We start from the raw sequence: 17,192 nt of genomic DNA on the forward strand, positions 1-17,192 counted from the left end.
ATAGTAATGTAACATGGTAATGATAGGGGAAATTGCATATTATGTATATGGGAATTTTTTGTACTACTTTCACAATTTTTCTGCCAGTCTAAAACTATCCTAAAAGGAATAGTTTATTTTTAAAAGAACGAAGTCCACCTCACTCTTAAATCACATCCTTTGTGGTTTTCAGCTACTGGGTTTGTTTCAACGCCACAGTTTGCAGAGATTGACTCTGCTTTTGATCAGGTAATGTCCCTCTTTCCATCTCATTCAAATATGGATTATTCTATTTACAGGATGTTTGGACAGACGCAAAACACAGAGAGATCAATGATGAGGAAGCCAAGAAAGCATCCTTGTCATTGCCAACACAAGTGGGCATGCAAAGGTAAGAATCCATAACCCTCCATTAGACCACAGATTGTAACACAATCAGAATTTTCTGGGGGTCTTTTAATCCTAGACTTTTAATGAGAACTTTAATAACTTGAACTAGAATCTGTTAATCAGAAAATGTTTTATCTTACCTTTAAGTAATATGTGTATATAGATCTTATTAAGTTGAATGTAATGGATCAGATATGATTTGACCTAGGTTGAAGATTATGAAAGTGTTATGATGCTATTTTATTAAAGCAAAATATGTAATTATAAAGCTTAACATCTGAGATTTGTTTCATGAATGGATATAAATATAAAACTTTTATTTCAAACATTTGAGAAGATAGCTACAATACTCAGTCTTGCTTATGTTTCTCTTTTTGACACTCATTTTTATTATTATTCAATTATTTTGGTATTACTTATATTTTGCCTTCCCAGGCTTTAGTCCCACTGGAATATCTGTGAGGTTCAGAAAAGATATATATGAAAGTAGAAGACAAATTTTAGTGGCAATGTTTTGACTAACCAGCTGATCAACTAATATCCACCAATTTGATTGTGAAACGTAGTTTTTGAATGGAAGTGTTACATAAGTAGGATATTTAATAAATAGTAAGTGAAACATATGGACCTCAGCATCAATAAATCCAGTTCTTTAAAGATAATTAAGTATGCATTCATAATAAGGTAATTTAAACAGAGATTGCGTATTTCTTTCCCCCTCCTTAACACAATGTGCACCCTCAAAATTTTGCATTTTTATGATGCATTTTCAAGTTTGTTTTAAATGCCTGAAGTGTTTCAGAAAGAAAAATTATTTATTACAGATTACCCTCAATGTCCCAAGTGGCATCGCGCTGCTCTGAGATGGAGCAGTATTGTGCTGGTTATACTCATTGCCACAGTGATAGGACTAACAATTTGGGGTGAGTAAACTGAAAGCTGTATGTTCAACCATAGAGATGAATGTATTTCCTTTGGAGTTTCCTTTACCTTTATGTCTCTAACTTTTCCAGAATCATTTTTCACATTTACTTAACATATTCTTTCATTAGTACTTAAACTAAAGTGGTATTAAATGACACAGTTGATAATTTCATTAATAATGAGTATTTTTTTCCCATATACAGAGGAGGCAACAAACTTGTAAATTTAGAAAGCCTATCTGCTTATAATTTTAATTAATTGCTAAATCGTGTGGGTTTGGCAGTCACAATTCTATGAAGTGAAGTTTTATGTTTTGGTAAAAGCACTTAGTTTTATGGAAGTTGATTATTTGGTCCTTTAAATAAAACTTTCGGACTTTAGAAGTAATTTGACATTTTGAAGTTTTGACAAAATTTATCAACTATTTGAAAATTTAAGGCCAAGTTAAATTTAATTTGAATTATTCCTAAAACGAGCTCTACTTCAAGAAGAGCCATAGGTAATTATATCTGCTATTGTTTCTATTTGTTGTGACCTCTTTTTCTTTTTTTCTTTTTATGAGGTGGGGGGTTCAGAGGGAGAGGGAGAGAGAGAATTTTAAGCAGGTTCCACACCCAGCACAGAGCTCTATATGGGGCTTGATCTCATAACCCTGAGATCATGACTTGAGTGGAAATCAAGTCAGACACTTAACTGACTGAGCCCCCCAGGTACCCCTGTTGTTACCCTCTATGTGTTAGAAATTGGGATAAGCATGTTACATACGTTATTATTAGTCTCGAGACAACTCTAAGTTTGTTAAGCATTTCGCCCTCTTCTGTATGAGTTAACTGAGAAATAGAAAACCTATGTAACCCGTTCAAGATCATACAGCCTTCTAACCTATCATGCCAAACAGACACAAATAGCAATATATTTTGAATTTTTCTTAGATAATTTTAGTTTGTTTCTATTTACTTTTCCATAAGTGGAAATCTCCGGAGTCTCTTAAGTTTATTCATCCTTTGTCAAGTTATAGGGTTGAAACGCTATAGATAAATTTCTTGGCCACCGGTGTGTGCATTCACTTGTAGTTTTGTTTTAACAGATAATTGAAAGGCACAAGCTTGTATTTGTAGAAATCTAATTAGTGTCACTACTTTCCTTCATTTGTTAGTAAGTCATCTCAGTAGCGAGAATGGAACCAAAGATTGCATTGTATGAATACTTCTCCCAGGAAACAGCAGGACAATACAAACTTCACAAGTAAGTGCTTATATTTCATTGCATCGTAGAGGAGGAAAAACTTTTCCTCTACCCTCTTAAGTTTTGTAGCAGGAGGCCTGTGAATTAAACTGTCAAAAGACCAAGTAACAGGAAGAAAAGGTTTATTTGCAGTCATAGGAGACAACAAAAGAAGTAGCTAGCTCTATCTGGTTACAGTGAATGGTTTAGACACCTAGCTTAGTAGGAGAAAGGGAAGGGGAAGAAGCAGCTTCTCTGGAAAAAAAAATACATTTCTTTAGGAAAGACTAATGGCCTTTTCAGGAGAACAAACTGTAGATAACAAAGTGAGCAATAGTGTCTGTATACACAGGTATGAGCAGCCTTTCCCTCTTCATGGTCACAAAATTCCTCCAGAAAGGGGATTTATGGTAGAGTTCTTAGTCATCTTTTTTTTTTTTTTTTTTTCTGGGAGTGAACCACTCCAAAGAGGAATTTATGACAACCTCCTATCTCAGAAGGTTCTATTTTTACTCAGATAAGGGAAGCTTGGAGGAGGCTTCTTCCTGCATCTGTTGATTTTATTAGGCATATACAAAATATAGAAAGTCACTAACTCCTAATACCTTCACCAGTCATGGGAGTTTTTCAGGCAAAGCACAGAAAAATAAGGATATGGTTGTGAAGATTTAAATCTATGCCGTCTTTGATAAGTTTCTAGACAGTTTGGTCATCCTCTTCTTCCTGGTACAGAGTGGAAGGACACTCTTAAAAATGGAGATTTCCCTTGTAACTGTAAACGTCTCTTATAAAAGGATAATTTCTACTAGGTGTTCAGACCTTCTGTGTCTGCAGTTTCTTAAAAACAACTACCTCAGGTAAACCCATGTCAAGGAGGCATATTTCGGGTGGTATATTTTGCTCTCCTTCCGCACTCTTGTGCTTCAAACTCTCCAGTGACTTTCCGTAGTGTAAGGACTAGAAGTGTAAGCACTATAAATCAAAGCACTTTAACATTGTTTCCTTCTGAGTCTTGATTTCCTGCAATAGCGGTCTCAGTTCTCACAATGCAACTCTCCCCTTTGCACTCCAGCCTCCAGCAAAACAAACCTCAGTATGGTAACAAAATGCAACATACTCTCTCAACCTCAAGTCTTTGTTCATTGCTGATCCAATCCATTTCTTTTGGATATTTGTCTCTCTGTTGCAACTTCCTACCCTCTGAACCCTTCTAACACACACACACACACACACACACACACACACACACACACACACACACAGAGTTCAGACTATAACGCTGATATAATCTGATAAAAATACACATACCTGGTTTTAGTTAAATTTCTTATGTAATAGGAAATTAAAAATAAAATCACCTACATTGGACATTTCTATGTTTTTATTCTGTAACCTGTCTCGTTCTCACTTTGTCCTTTTTTAAAAAAATTGTTTATTTTTTTCTTACTTACCAATACTTATTGTAGAATAAGAAGATTAACCTTTTCTCCCAAGTTACAACTATTTTCGAAGTAAAAAATCTACCCGAAACTATAAACTTGTGCCTTGTTTAAATACCATGAATTATGCCAAAATGTATGTCTAAACCTTAGGTTAAATTTGGATAATTAATAAATGCATTCAAATTAAATATTGATGGCCATAAAGAGTGATGGAAAATAGTATGAAAAAATAACTAATGTGCATGTTTATGTTGGCACTTTTCCCTGAAGACTTTAGTCTTTATATCCCATCTCTGTAATAGGTCGACTCAGCGCTTCTCCATTACGGACATTTCTATATTGCTCCCCATACATTACTCTTCTAGGTTTCTCTAGATCACTTGGAAGCATTAAAGCACTCAAAAATTTTCTGCTCTTTTCATCACTTTTGTCTTTGGCATATCGATAATAGTCTCCCACATACCAAATAACTTTTTCTTTTCCAATGGATGAATTTCTTTCCACTTTACCGCATTGCCAAGATCCTGGGCAAGATTCTTTATTGCTGTGGTATGTGATTTTCAGGCAAACAAATAGAAGAGTGAAGGGAAATATTCATGTTTTATTTTAGAGGCCAAAGGCTGCCCCAGCAAAGGTCACGTCACAGTAAACCTCTAAATAAGCACAAGAGCTTAAAGTCATTTATTTCTGTCAATAATTTATGATACTAAATTTCAGCAAAACCAAAATTTGTCCCCAGCTTTGGTCTGAAGTGGGTTTGGAGGTATTTTTCCTTGCCAGTGCAGTTAAAATCTAGCTCATTAATATACTTAATATTTCAATGCCCATGTTGTTACGGCTTATAAAATAAAATGCTCTGGGAGGAGTGTTGTGAAAATCAGGGTAGTTTGCTGATTCAAACAGAGACTTCGTATGGGAAAATTTCCCCAAGTAATGTGATTCCTCATTCTATCTCTCAAAGAGCCCTACCGCGGATAACTAACTTTTTACAGAGTATTTTATAGTTTACATTTTCATTTCATCTCATTGAATATATCAGACAAGTTTGTACACAAATTTGTGGATATCTAAAAAATAGGCAATACTGAAGATATACAAAAGTTTAAATAGAATGCAATCAATACCTAGGTACCTACCATTCAGCTTAAAATATAAGAAGTTCACTTGAAATTTGTGTGCACCTATTTTCAAAAATAGGTTTATTTTCATACCTATTTCAAATTTTTCCTCTTCAGATATACATGGGCATTGAGGTTATTGGGATCATGGTGAACAATTTGTTTTACAAAGTTACTGATAGAGCGTATCATGAAATATATATATTTTTGCACCAACAAGGGACTCTGAAAAGGATATATATGTTTTTTTTTTTCTACAGTGGTTTTCTCCTCATGCCTTTTAGACTCTGTTTTACTTTAAGTTTCCGTATGCCCTACCACTTATTATATTGGCTGTATTAGTATATAGTATTAGTTCATACCTTGAGTGAGTTCCTTAACCTTTACGTTCGTCTCCTAGTTTATACTTGTTTACTTAACCTTAACTTAAGTATCTTTATTTACAAAATGAGGAATATGAAATTAATAATTTTATCCATCTCATACGTTTCTTGTAAGGAAAGATACTTCATATATTCAAGTGCATAAAAATACAGGAAATTATTTGACATGTAGTAATTACTCAATAGTTATGAATATTTCTGGCATTTATCTCTTCTAAGGACTATTCGTCAGTGGAGAGGGAGTCCTTTTCTTAAAAGTGGGGCAAAATCTTTACTTTTAAGGGAAAAGTTTACAAAATTATTGCAAACGTTTTTTGATATTCAAACCTTGCTCTTCTCCTATTTCTTCCTAATTTGCCATTTCAGCAAACACGAGGCTAAACTTATGCCCTAATAACTGGCCGCAGAAAAAGGGGAAATGCTATAATTTTTTAAAAACCTTTAAATCATGGACCGATAGCCAAAAATCCTGTTTAATAATGAAATCACATCTCTTGATTATCCAAGACAAGGCTGAACTGGTAAGAGCCAATTTGCCATGAAAATGAGCCCTTCTAAAGCTGAGAGAAATAAGTAGGGATTTTTTTTTAAGATTTAATTTTTATTTATTTGAGAGGGAGCTAGAACAAGAGAGCAAGTGAGAGAAGGAGAGAGAGAGAGAGAGTGCATGAGCAGGGGGAGGGGCAGAGGGAGAGAGAGAAATAGTCTCCCCACTGAATAGGGACCAGGATGTGGGGCTCAGTCCCAGGACCCTGGGATCATGACCTGAGCTGAAGGCAGATGCTTAAGCGATTGAGCCACCCAGGCACCCCAAAATAGCTTTTATAATTATAGTGCTCATAATGATGGCCATTTATTGAATTCCTAGCACATGCCAGGCCTTGTGGTAGGCATGCTGCAAATGGTATCAAACTTAGTGCTCACAATAACTTTATGAGATAGGCAGTATTTTCCCTATTTCCAGAAGGAGAATCTGCAGAACTTGACAGTTTGCAAAACTTGCCTATTTCACTCAGCCTGTGAATGACAAAGCTGGGATATCAGTGCCATCCTTCCACATTACCTCTTGGAAAGAAAGTTACAAGCTCTTTGAACATGATCGGTATCTGGCAATATCCCTAGTATCTTCAGTAGGGAAGATGGGCTCTTCCCCTCGTGGGTAGTTTGACCATAGGCACCAGATTTCCCCAAGACTGCACACTGGCAAGCACTGGGCGGATACTTCTTGCTCCTTTAAGCAGACCTATTCATCCTAGCTTTGCCTTCACGTCCCCGTTGAGCCCCCTCAGCAGCTGCTGTTCAGATCATCATCCCCGTGAAATCCATTAAGCTTCACATGCCTGCACATAATATATATGAGTCATGTGTTTGGCAAACCTCCTGTATCAGTTTCCTTCCCTAAATACATAGGAAACTTCTTCGGGCTTCTTAAGATTTTCCTGAATAGGGAGATAAATATCAAAACTTTCTGAAGTCTGGATAAAAGTCAGAAGAGGCTATTTTAATAGGTTTAACTCTGTTTCCTCTGGATCCTCTTTCACAGGATTTCATACAGAGTAATATACAAGACGGAATTTACTTTTGGATTGGCTTGAATGTCACCCCCCCCCCAAAAGACATGGACCTGGCTGGATGGCACCCCATTAGATCTGCAGTTGTGAGTATTTAGCATTCGAGTCTCTCAGCAGCCACTCCCTACTGGGGGTTGCCTGAAACTCCAGATAGCCAAATGGTTCCATAGACTGAAGACTTTGATCTTTGTTAGTATGTGAAAGATTAGGAACTTTGTCTTAAGGAAATGAAGTCTCCTAAGCTAATTTATTTTCTTATTTGGGCTTTGAGTTTATCTATAGTGCTAGAGGTAGAAATGGAAAATTGTAGTTAACGTGAAATTCTCTAAATTTCATTTCTTTCGAAGTATTTCTTAAAAGTTTACCAAACAATCCTCATTTTGATTAGTAGGAAGGCTTCAGTTATTGGGAAACACTAAGGAATATATTATACATAATACAACAAATAGCATTTGACTCTTTTTAAATACTGTCCCCCCAGTCAACAATATGTGTATCTACTTTTATGCACCTCATTCACTTCTTTTTTTTTTAATATTTTTTTTATTATATTATGTTAGTCACCCTACAGTAACTCCCTGGTTTTTGATGTAAAGTTCGATGATTCATTAGTTGCGTATAACACCCAGTGCACCATGCAATACGTGCCCTCCTTACTACCCATCACCAGCCTATCCCATTCCCCCACCCCCTCTCCTCCAAAGCCCTCAGTTTGTTTCTCAGAGTCCATAGCCTCTCATGCTTCACTCCCCCCTCTGATTACCCCCTTTCTTTATCCCTTTCTTCTCCTACCGATCTTCCTAGTTCTTATGTTCCATAGATGAGTGAAACCATATGATAATTGTCTTTCTCTGCTTGACGTATTTCACTTAGCATTATCTCCTCCAGTGCCGTCCATGTTGCAGCAAATGTTGAGAAATCGTTCTTTTGATAGCTGAGTAATATTCCATTGTATATATGGACCACAACTTCTCATTCACTTCTGCTTAAATTCCATGGGTAGAGAGTGCTAAAACCTTTGGGGGTTAGGCACCAATCCCCAAAACACAGGCAGAGAAGCTCCTGGGGGTCCAAGGTGAAACTCTCTACTCTCAGTATCAAGGTTTCAGGCATCATGAAAAGTTAATTCCACTTCTTGAAAATGTGGAATTTTGTTGTGTCTCTCAAAGAGATGTGAAGATAAGGGGATTTAGGAAAACTATAGATGCTCTGGAGTGATAAAGCAGGCCTACCCGACTGGTTGAGAGCAGGAAAAAAAAATGCTCTGAAACAGAGAAAGTCACCCTTCAAATGAATATTCTTATCCAGAGACTATTTACAATATTTCTTGTTAAAATTTACACTCCCCACCCATGCCATCATACTCTCTATATATCAAACACTTAATTAATTTTATAACTTACCATTGGTTCTTTCTTTCTTTTTTAAGATTTTATTTATTTATTTGGCAGAGAGAGAGAGAGAGAGCGAGCACAAGCAGGGGGATTGGCAGGCAGAGGGAGAGGGAGAAGCAGGCTCCCCGGTGAGCAGGGAGCCCGATGATGCAGGACTCGATCCCAAGACCCTGGGATCATGACCTGAGCTGAAGGCAGACGCTTAACCGACAGAGCCTCCCAGGCGCCCCACCTTTGATTAAAAACATGATGATACATTTGATAAAGTGATGCTCTGTCAATCCACTTGCAAACTTGCTTAGAATTATTAATTTACCAATCTTGTTTTTAAAACTGGGGTTTTTTTCCCTGATTTTTGTAGATGCCTTGTGGCTTATTTGTTTAAGACAAGAGAAGGTGGCTTAAAATATGGAAAAACAGAACTTAGGGGAGTTTTCCTTCTTTTGTATAAAGGGTAAAGGATTTGGGTATACCCATATATACACAAATGCACAGAAATTCTCTTGCTGAGGTGTCTATGAGGGTTTAAAATCCTTTTAAAGTGAGGAGGTCTTCTCCTCTATTGCTCACTCTAACTTTCACTCTGTCCCTCATTCTGTCTGGGGTTACTGTTGCCACATTTAACGTGTAAAGTCTAGATATACCATTCTTTCTTAGGATCTCTTGTAGGAGTAAGGAGGCTTATTATAGGCAAACAGTGAAGGAAGATTTTTGAAAGGTGTGACACTTGGGATTTGGGTCAGGAAAATGAAAAGGGTAATAGTTTAATTTTTTACAGAAAATTGGTTTAATACTTTCTGAAAAACAGACATATTTTTAGATGTGTTGATATTTCTAAATCTTAGAATGATAAATATGATATTGTCTGTTATAAAGTTGTATCATTCCATTGTTGCAGATACAAAAAGTTGCATCAGGAATCTTTGGAGTAATACAATGAACTTTTCTCCTAAAGGGCAGGACTGTCCTCTGTCTTAGTCCACTTGGGTTCCTATGACAAACTACCACAGACTGGGTAGCTTACAAGCAACAGAAATTTATTTCTCACTGTTCTGGAAAATGGGACTCCAAGATCAAGATCTCAGCATGGTCATGTTTTCGTGAAGGCCCTCTTCCTGGTTTGTAGGCATGTGAGGACATGGTGGAAGGGGCTAGGGATCTCTCTAGAGTCTTTTTTATAAGGAATTATGAGGGTTCCACCTCATGATTTAAGCACCTCCCAAAGGCCCCATTTCCTTTTTTTTTTTTAATGATTTTTTTATTATATTATGTTAGTCACCATACAGTACATCCCCGGTTTCCGATGTAAGCAAAGGCCCCATTTCCTAATACATCACTTTTATGGGTTAGGATTGTAACACATGAATTTTGGGGGGAACACAAACATTCAGACTGTAACAGATAACAGTCCTCTAAGATCTTTATTTTTCTGTATGATCACATGGAATTGGGAAACCGGTGCTTCTTATTCACATTTTTATTTTAATTCCACACAGCCTTTCCGTTTACGAATGACCATTTTTGATTACAAAACTATTTGGAGCAACTACCTTTATTAAAGAAGTCATCTTGTAACAGGCATTCCTTATCTGAAAATTAGTGTCTTAGATCTCCAGCTTGGACAGTACATCCCTCCTAAGGAGGGAGAAAACGTACAAAATATACACGATTGTGTTTTTAGCTGAATGAGAACAGAATGTTTCTTTTTCCTCTACAAATTTCAAGTCCTGGGCCCGGCTGAGGATAACGCCTGTGCTGTGGTAACAAAGAAGGGTGTGTTTTCTGAAAAATGTTGCAATCAGAGTTACTGGATTTGTCAACACGTGATTTCTGCAGACAATGACCTCTAAGCTGACCCCAGGTTATCCTTCCCATAAAAACCATTTAACAAGGACATTTAAAATTTATGTATTTTTGTCAAAACACATTATTTCTTCAACACATATTATACAACATATATATGATGATGATAAAGGTGTAGATTTGTGTCACCCTCAATCCGGGCAATCAGCCTCAACTCATCCCAAGCTCTACTTGGTCACTGGTGCTGTATTTCCACAGCTACCCCCTATTCATTATGGTGGCTGTTTTAGACAGAAACTGTCCCTTTGTCTACTCAATAATTCTCTCCTCGAGGCGCCTGGGTGGCTCAGTCTGTTAAGCTTGGACTCCTGATTTTGGCTCAGGTCATGATCTCGGGGTCATAGGATCGAGCCCTGTGCCGATGGTGGGGGAGTCTGCTTGGATTCTTTCTTTTTCCTCTCCCTCTGCCCCTCCTCCCTCCCTAAATAAATAAATAAATAAAAATAAAATCTTTTAAAAAATTCCCTTCATTTCTCATTCACCATTAGCAAAGGAGCTTTTCTCCCCTCCCCCACTACTGGTCTAGACAATTGTCTGCATCTTACTTATTTCTTTTTCCTCTTTTTCCATTTCCAAAAAAGGAGTATCCCTCTGTCTGTCTAAATCAAATTTCTAAGTCTACATTTGGGATTGCATCTCTTTTCATTTTTTCAAGGAGTTTCCCTCTTCCATCATCTCCGCTCTGACCTGTCTTTTCTTCCACCTCCTTTTCTTTCAGCAATGAAACATGCAAGAGCACAAACAAATTTTCCCTGAACCACACGTGGCTTCCAGTTTCTGCCCAGTTTCTCCCACCTCTTCTAAGTCAAACCTCCTAGAAATTGTTTCTACTTGCTTTTTCCTCTTTCCACCTCCCATTCCACGTTCTTCTAAAATCTGGTTTCTGCTTTTCCTACTTCACTAAAGTGTTCTCACTATGTCACAAACGTTTTTCTTCTAGCAAAACACAAGATGTTTTAGCTTTCATTTTAACTCTCAGCAGTGTTGCTTGTTATTGACCTGTCCTTTCTTCTAGAAATACTCTCTAACCTCAGCATCTATGACACAATGCTCTCTTGAATCTGTGTCTATGTCTCCTGCCATTGCTCCTCAGTTTTTTCTGAAGCATCTCTTCTCTCTTCTGATCTCTTCAATACTGACATTCCTCAGAGTTTTGGGTGAATTCTCAATCATACGCAGTTCTTGGCTAAACTCACCCACACTGTAAGTTCTATTGTCATCAATTTATTGATAACTCCCAAACCCATATTTCTTAATCTTTTTTTTTAAAAGATTTTATTTATTTATTTGACAGAGAGAGCCAGCCAGCGAGAGAGGGAACACAAGCAGGGGGAGTGGGAGAGGAAGAAGCAGGCTCCCAGTGGGGGAGCCTGATGTGGGGCTCGTTCCCATAAGGCTGGGATCACGCCCTGAGCCGAAGGCAGACGCTTTAACGACTGAGCCACCCAGGCACCCCCCAAACCCATATTTCTAACCCAGACCTTATTACAGCTTTTTGTCCACTGGACATCTCTTTTTGGACATCTCAAAGCCACTCAGCCTTCACATGTTAAAAATTAAACTCATTAGCTTAGCGAATGGCAGCAACGTGGCCATTAGTCCAAGTCAAAGTCCTTGGAGTCAACCATGACTTCTTTCTTTACACCTTCGATATTCAAACCCTCATTTAAATCCCCTCAATTTTACCACGTAATTATTTCTGAATCCATCTACATATCTTCAGACCCACCCTCTAGTCCTGGATTCCCACAACAGTTGTTTTGTCTGCTTCTAGTTTTGTCTGCCAACGTTCATTCTCCATATTTTGTCTGCAGTGATTGTCTAAACCTCATATCAGGCCACATTACTCATTACTTAATTCCCTGGAGGGGCTTTTCATTGCTTAAATCTTTGAGCATCTCCTACCAAACTCTTTGTGTCTTGGTTCCTCTTCATTCCTCCTCCACGCCGTGCGTGTAATGATGCAGACACCCTAAATTTTTCAGTTTCTCAAATATGTCATGCTTTCTCTTGCCTCAAATCTAATCATATTTTTGCCTCAGCTTGACATTCCTCCCTTTCATATTCGCCTTTTTAACTCTTGCTTATTTTTCAGAAGGCCGGTTAAATACCATTTGGTGCAAAATATTTCCTTAACCATTATCTACTCCAAACTAAATTATATGCATTTGATGTATATTTTCATAGTTTCCTGTACTTATCTTAACATTTAATACCCTATTTTTTGACCATTGTTTAATTATTTGTATTTATTAATGTACTGTCAACTCTGGAAGGACATGATCCTCATTATTGTATGGGAGAGACAAGGTGCCTGACGCATGATGAATTATAAATAAGTACTTGTTATGTTGTTGAGATTATTTGTAACATGTTGTATTGTTTCCCCAGCACAACTTTTTCTAGTTGTGCCGAGCTTCCCTTAGCCTAGATGATCATAATCTGTGTGTAGACAAATCAGCCACTCTGGGTTTTTTTTTTTTTCAATAAAGTTCAGTGTTAGGTGTACATGTACTAATAAATGAAGTTTTCCAGGTTTGTTGTTTGTTTGTTTTTGTTTTTGACCTAGAACTTACATTGAGACTTGGAGCAGAGAGATTATTATATTAATGTTTGTCAATTAAATATGAAATCACCAATGGGAAGCCTACTTTAAAGTCTTAGATCTAGTAAGAGAAAAACTTAAAGGTCATACGTGAATTAAAAAAAATTATTGCAAATTGATATGTGTGAACAGAAGTCATTATCGTTTACAGGGAATGAAATATAAGAACTTCAACTCACTTAAAAAATTGAACACAGAAAACACAAATATATGTTTATTTAGTATAATGAATGGAAACATATGTACTATTTTTTAAATGTGTACATTTGAGAAATGTGGGGAAAATGTTAGGAGAGAAGTTGCAGTTAAGAAGGGAGGGAAAAATGATGGAAAATTAAAAGGTCTGTGGATCTTTTTAAAATTCAAAGCTAAATTATCAATGTTCTTTGAAACTTAGATTTTGATTTAAATGTTTAAAGCATTTAATTAAGTACTAAAACATAAAACAATTAGTCTAGCTGGATTTTTTTTAAAAATTCTTTTTTTTTTTTAAGATTTTTTATTTATTTATTCGACAGAGATAGAGACAGCCAGCAAGAGAGGGAACACAAGCAGGAGGAGTGGGAGAGGAAGAAACAGGCTCATAGCAGAGGAGCCTGATGTGGGGCTCGATCCCATAACGCCAGGATCACGCCCTGAGCCGAAGGCAGACGCTTAACCGCTGTGCCACCCAGGCGCCCCAAAAAAATTCTTATTCAAGGATTATTCTTGAAATATTTCCCATTAAATTCTAAAACTTGTATTTGCATCTAACGAAATATTATACCAGTGAAATTTTGATACAAGAATTCTAAAAACTACTGTGAATTTAATTAGCCGTGCCTAAAAATCCTTCTAGAAATCAAAGCTTCTCTAATTATTTCTACTATAGATCTACAAATATATATATTTTTAAGGGGTTAGATTGTCTGAATCATAATAACCAAAGTTATTTTTAGATCACCCAGTTCTCCAAATTAATATTTTTAATAATACAGTGATTCTAATTGTTGGGAGGGGAGCATATTAAATGATGTAAATTAGAAGATTCTCAGTGGAAAATCCTTTAGGAATAAATTTGTAATTTATGGCAATTCAAAAGATTTTATACATAAACTTTAGACTTCTTTTGGAATGTATATAGATTTATGTGTATGTATACAGTTGGGAAAAACTATTGCTTCACTATTGCTTCACTATTACTTCACTAAAGACTTTGATGAGATCATGTGCAGCTTCCCATTTACACTCCTATTAAAGTTGAGCGCTTAGGCTGCCTCCCCGCCCCCACCCGCCCCAAAGGAAAACCAGTCTGATTCTTTTGCTCCTGAACTCTTTTGTCATTTCCTGCTGCCATTGTTCCATGGCCCTTTTTCCCCTTCTTTGAAAATTTTTATACCATGTAACAACTTTTCACCTCATCTGATGCATTACTTTTAATAACCAAAAAAGATCTAACATTAGGTAGATAGGAAATGTGAAAAAGAGAAAAGGACCATATGTACCATCCACTTGCCCCCTCAGCACTTTTGTCTCTGACATTGTGTTAACATGGTACGTTGCACCTCCGCGCATGCTCCCTTCGCGCTGGTTTACTGAGTAGCCAGTTCAGCAGGGTGGACCTATTGGAACACCCTTAGCTAAGGAACTCTCCATACTACTTTTCTTCTTTACTATTGAGGGCTCCCTTTCTGCCATTATCATTATTTTCCCACTGAACTTTTTTTAATTCCCAGAAACCAGTTTGATTATTTCCCAAAAACAAAGACGAAAAAATAGGATTATTTTAATAGTTAAGATGCACATTGGATGATATGGCAACTCAAAGGTGGTGGGTCTGAGATTCGTGTTGGGTGCGGCATTAGACCAAATCCAAAGCAGAACTCTCAAGGAGAAAAAAGAATTGTTCAATAAACCCTTAACAGTAAACTGTTCACATGCATTAAATTACTACTCTGGAAACATGCCCATAGACACTGTATAGCAACTCAGTATTCCCATTTTCAAGTAAGCATTCAAGTCAAATGAACTATCATATATTCACTCTTATGCAATAAGATTATATTCCTAAACATCTTTTCCCCCTCATTTATCTTCAATTGCTTTGAACACCCTGACTTTTCCACTAATCATATTAATTATAAATTAATATGTTACTTTCATACTTTGTTTATACTTAGTAAATATATAATATATATGTATATGTAATATATATACTATACATATATACATACTAAAAATATATACTTAATGGGTATGTATATATATAACATATTCATATGTACTTATACTTAAGTGTATATATTATATATCATACTTAAAAGTATAATAAAAATTTTAATCTAATATAAAAATGTTTTACCTTTCATAAGTTGTGTTTTCAAAATTTTGGGGATATGCACTTCCAAGCATAATTAATTATTCATTATTTTCTTGCAAGAGATGTAAGAATATTTTGATTTATTTAAAGAAACACCAAAACTCTCCATTACTTAATTTTAGTATTAAGTAGTACACTTGAGGCAGACAACTTTAAAATCTGTGTTAGTAAGTATACAATAGCATTAGGTGCCATAAAAGCCACGAGTCATACAAAGGGATTCTTGACATAATTGCTCTATTATTAGAGAGGGCTGATACAATGATCATATAATTTTTAAAACTATACCTTGAAAGGGCAAAGAAACATAAGTACATTTTCCTACTTGCTCTCGGACGCTATTTAGTATTAGAAGTTTTGCAGATTCAATACTTCAGATGCTGAAAAGTGTCTTCTGAAAAATACGCACTTGTCTCATTTAACACTTCTGTAAATACATATGAATTCATTTATTTCTCTAAAGTTATATTATTGTTCTACTAGTGCTCTTCTGGGCACAGATTCAGCTATGTGACCAAACCTAAACAACCTAAATTTAAAGCTTACCTAAAAAATAAAACAAAAATCAAGAAATAAGCATTTATAGAAGATTATTTTTTCGTTAAGCAAATAATCGTCTGCTCTTTGCTACCAAGCACTTTGCTCCTTTGGTCATGTCAGCTCACCCCTCGGACCTCTGCAGCCCTATTTGTGTCCATGTCGTGTATCCAGCCCAGATTTGCTCGTGAGTTCCAGAACCCTACATTTGACATCCTACTAAACATCTCCATTTGAACTTCCTACAGGCTCCTAAAACTCGGTAATTTGAAAATATCTTTTGTTTTTCTTTATCAAATAAGAGCACCGTGATTCATCTGCCTGACCTGAGATTTATTCCTGATGTGTATTTCTTCATCATCCCCTTCATCCTGTATTTTCTAAGATTTTCTCTCTGAAAGAGCTCCTGAATCCACTCATTTGTCTCTGTTGTCCCTGCCACTGTTTCTGGCACTGTCCTTACCATTTTTTCTTCTAGTCAATTGAAAAGCCTTCTGATTAATTTCTTCATCTATCAGCCAGATTTTATATTGCCCTGAGAATTATTCTAAACTATATATTTGAAGATGTCACTATCCTGTTTGCAAGTATTCAATAACTTTAGAGCAATAACTTAGAGCATCAGTGCTGACCCTCCCTTGACATGGCACAGAATTGGTCCTCAACCTGGCCCCAGCCCCCCCTCTGGACCTCCTCCTCCCCACTCCCAACCTCAGCTCCTACTCTCTCCTACCTCACACCTCTCATCCAGTGCTTCCAGACTGGCATAATTTCCCAATGGAGCAACATTCCGTACCCTCACATGTGCTTTCTACTCTGCTGGCAATGTTCTTCCTGAGAATTTTCCTCCTGGAAAACCGTTACCTTACTTGTCAATTTAATAACATTTTCCCTGTAATGATTTCCCTGGGAATGTCTTTCTCAGACTTTGGACACTTTCTTCCTAATGCTGCCCTCGAGACTTTTCATATGTCATCTACATTTGTCTGTGCACTTCTTACATTGTTTGATAATTACCTGTTGAGGGTTCATCTAGCCCATCTCTGATTTTCTAAAGAATGGTGGAGGAGGAAGTACAGGGGGGCAAAGGAAGTGAAAATGAGAGTGCGGAGAGGGGCTGAAAAGGTGGGAAATGTGGCCTGGTTTGTAAAATATACAAGAATGAGACTTTCCTAAGTGATTTTCTTAGGTTCTTACTCGTCCCATTCTCCAGTATGTGTTCTATTCCAACTGTTCTAATTTCTATCAATGAGTACACATTACGCACCTGTAGGATGCAGGTCACAGATTTCACTCTTAAGAAAAGGATTATATTTAGCAAAGAGATCTTGTTAACCTTGAGTAAACATGAAAATAGTATTCCCTGTAGAGTTAATTCTGACACAGCACCTAATTTATCGTTT

The 17,192-nt window shown here is 36.7% G+C and overlaps 1 pseudogene across 1 annotated transcript; it reads left to right on the forward strand.

The window, feature by feature from the left end:
- Window positions 1-231: 231 nt before the first annotated feature.
- LOC123781696 (killer cell lectin-like receptor subfamily F member 1) lies at window positions 232-12,764 on the forward strand (annotated as a pseudogene). The gene is made up of 6 exons (XR_006776790.2): window positions 232-370; window positions 1,194-1,292; window positions 2,450-2,538; window positions 5,827-5,981; window positions 7,004-7,117; window positions 10,116-12,764. The product of XR_006776790.2 is annotated as a killer cell lectin-like receptor subfamily F member 1 (transcript).
- Window positions 12,765-17,192: the final 4,428 nt, after the last annotated feature.

Source organism: Ursus americanus, chromosome 25 (genome assembly GCF_024610735.1).
Source record: "Ursus americanus isolate L20-20 chromosome 25, mUrsAme1.1.p, whole genome shotgun sequence".
Taxonomy (NCBI): domain Eukaryota; kingdom Metazoa; phylum Chordata; class Mammalia; order Carnivora; family Ursidae; genus Ursus; species Ursus americanus.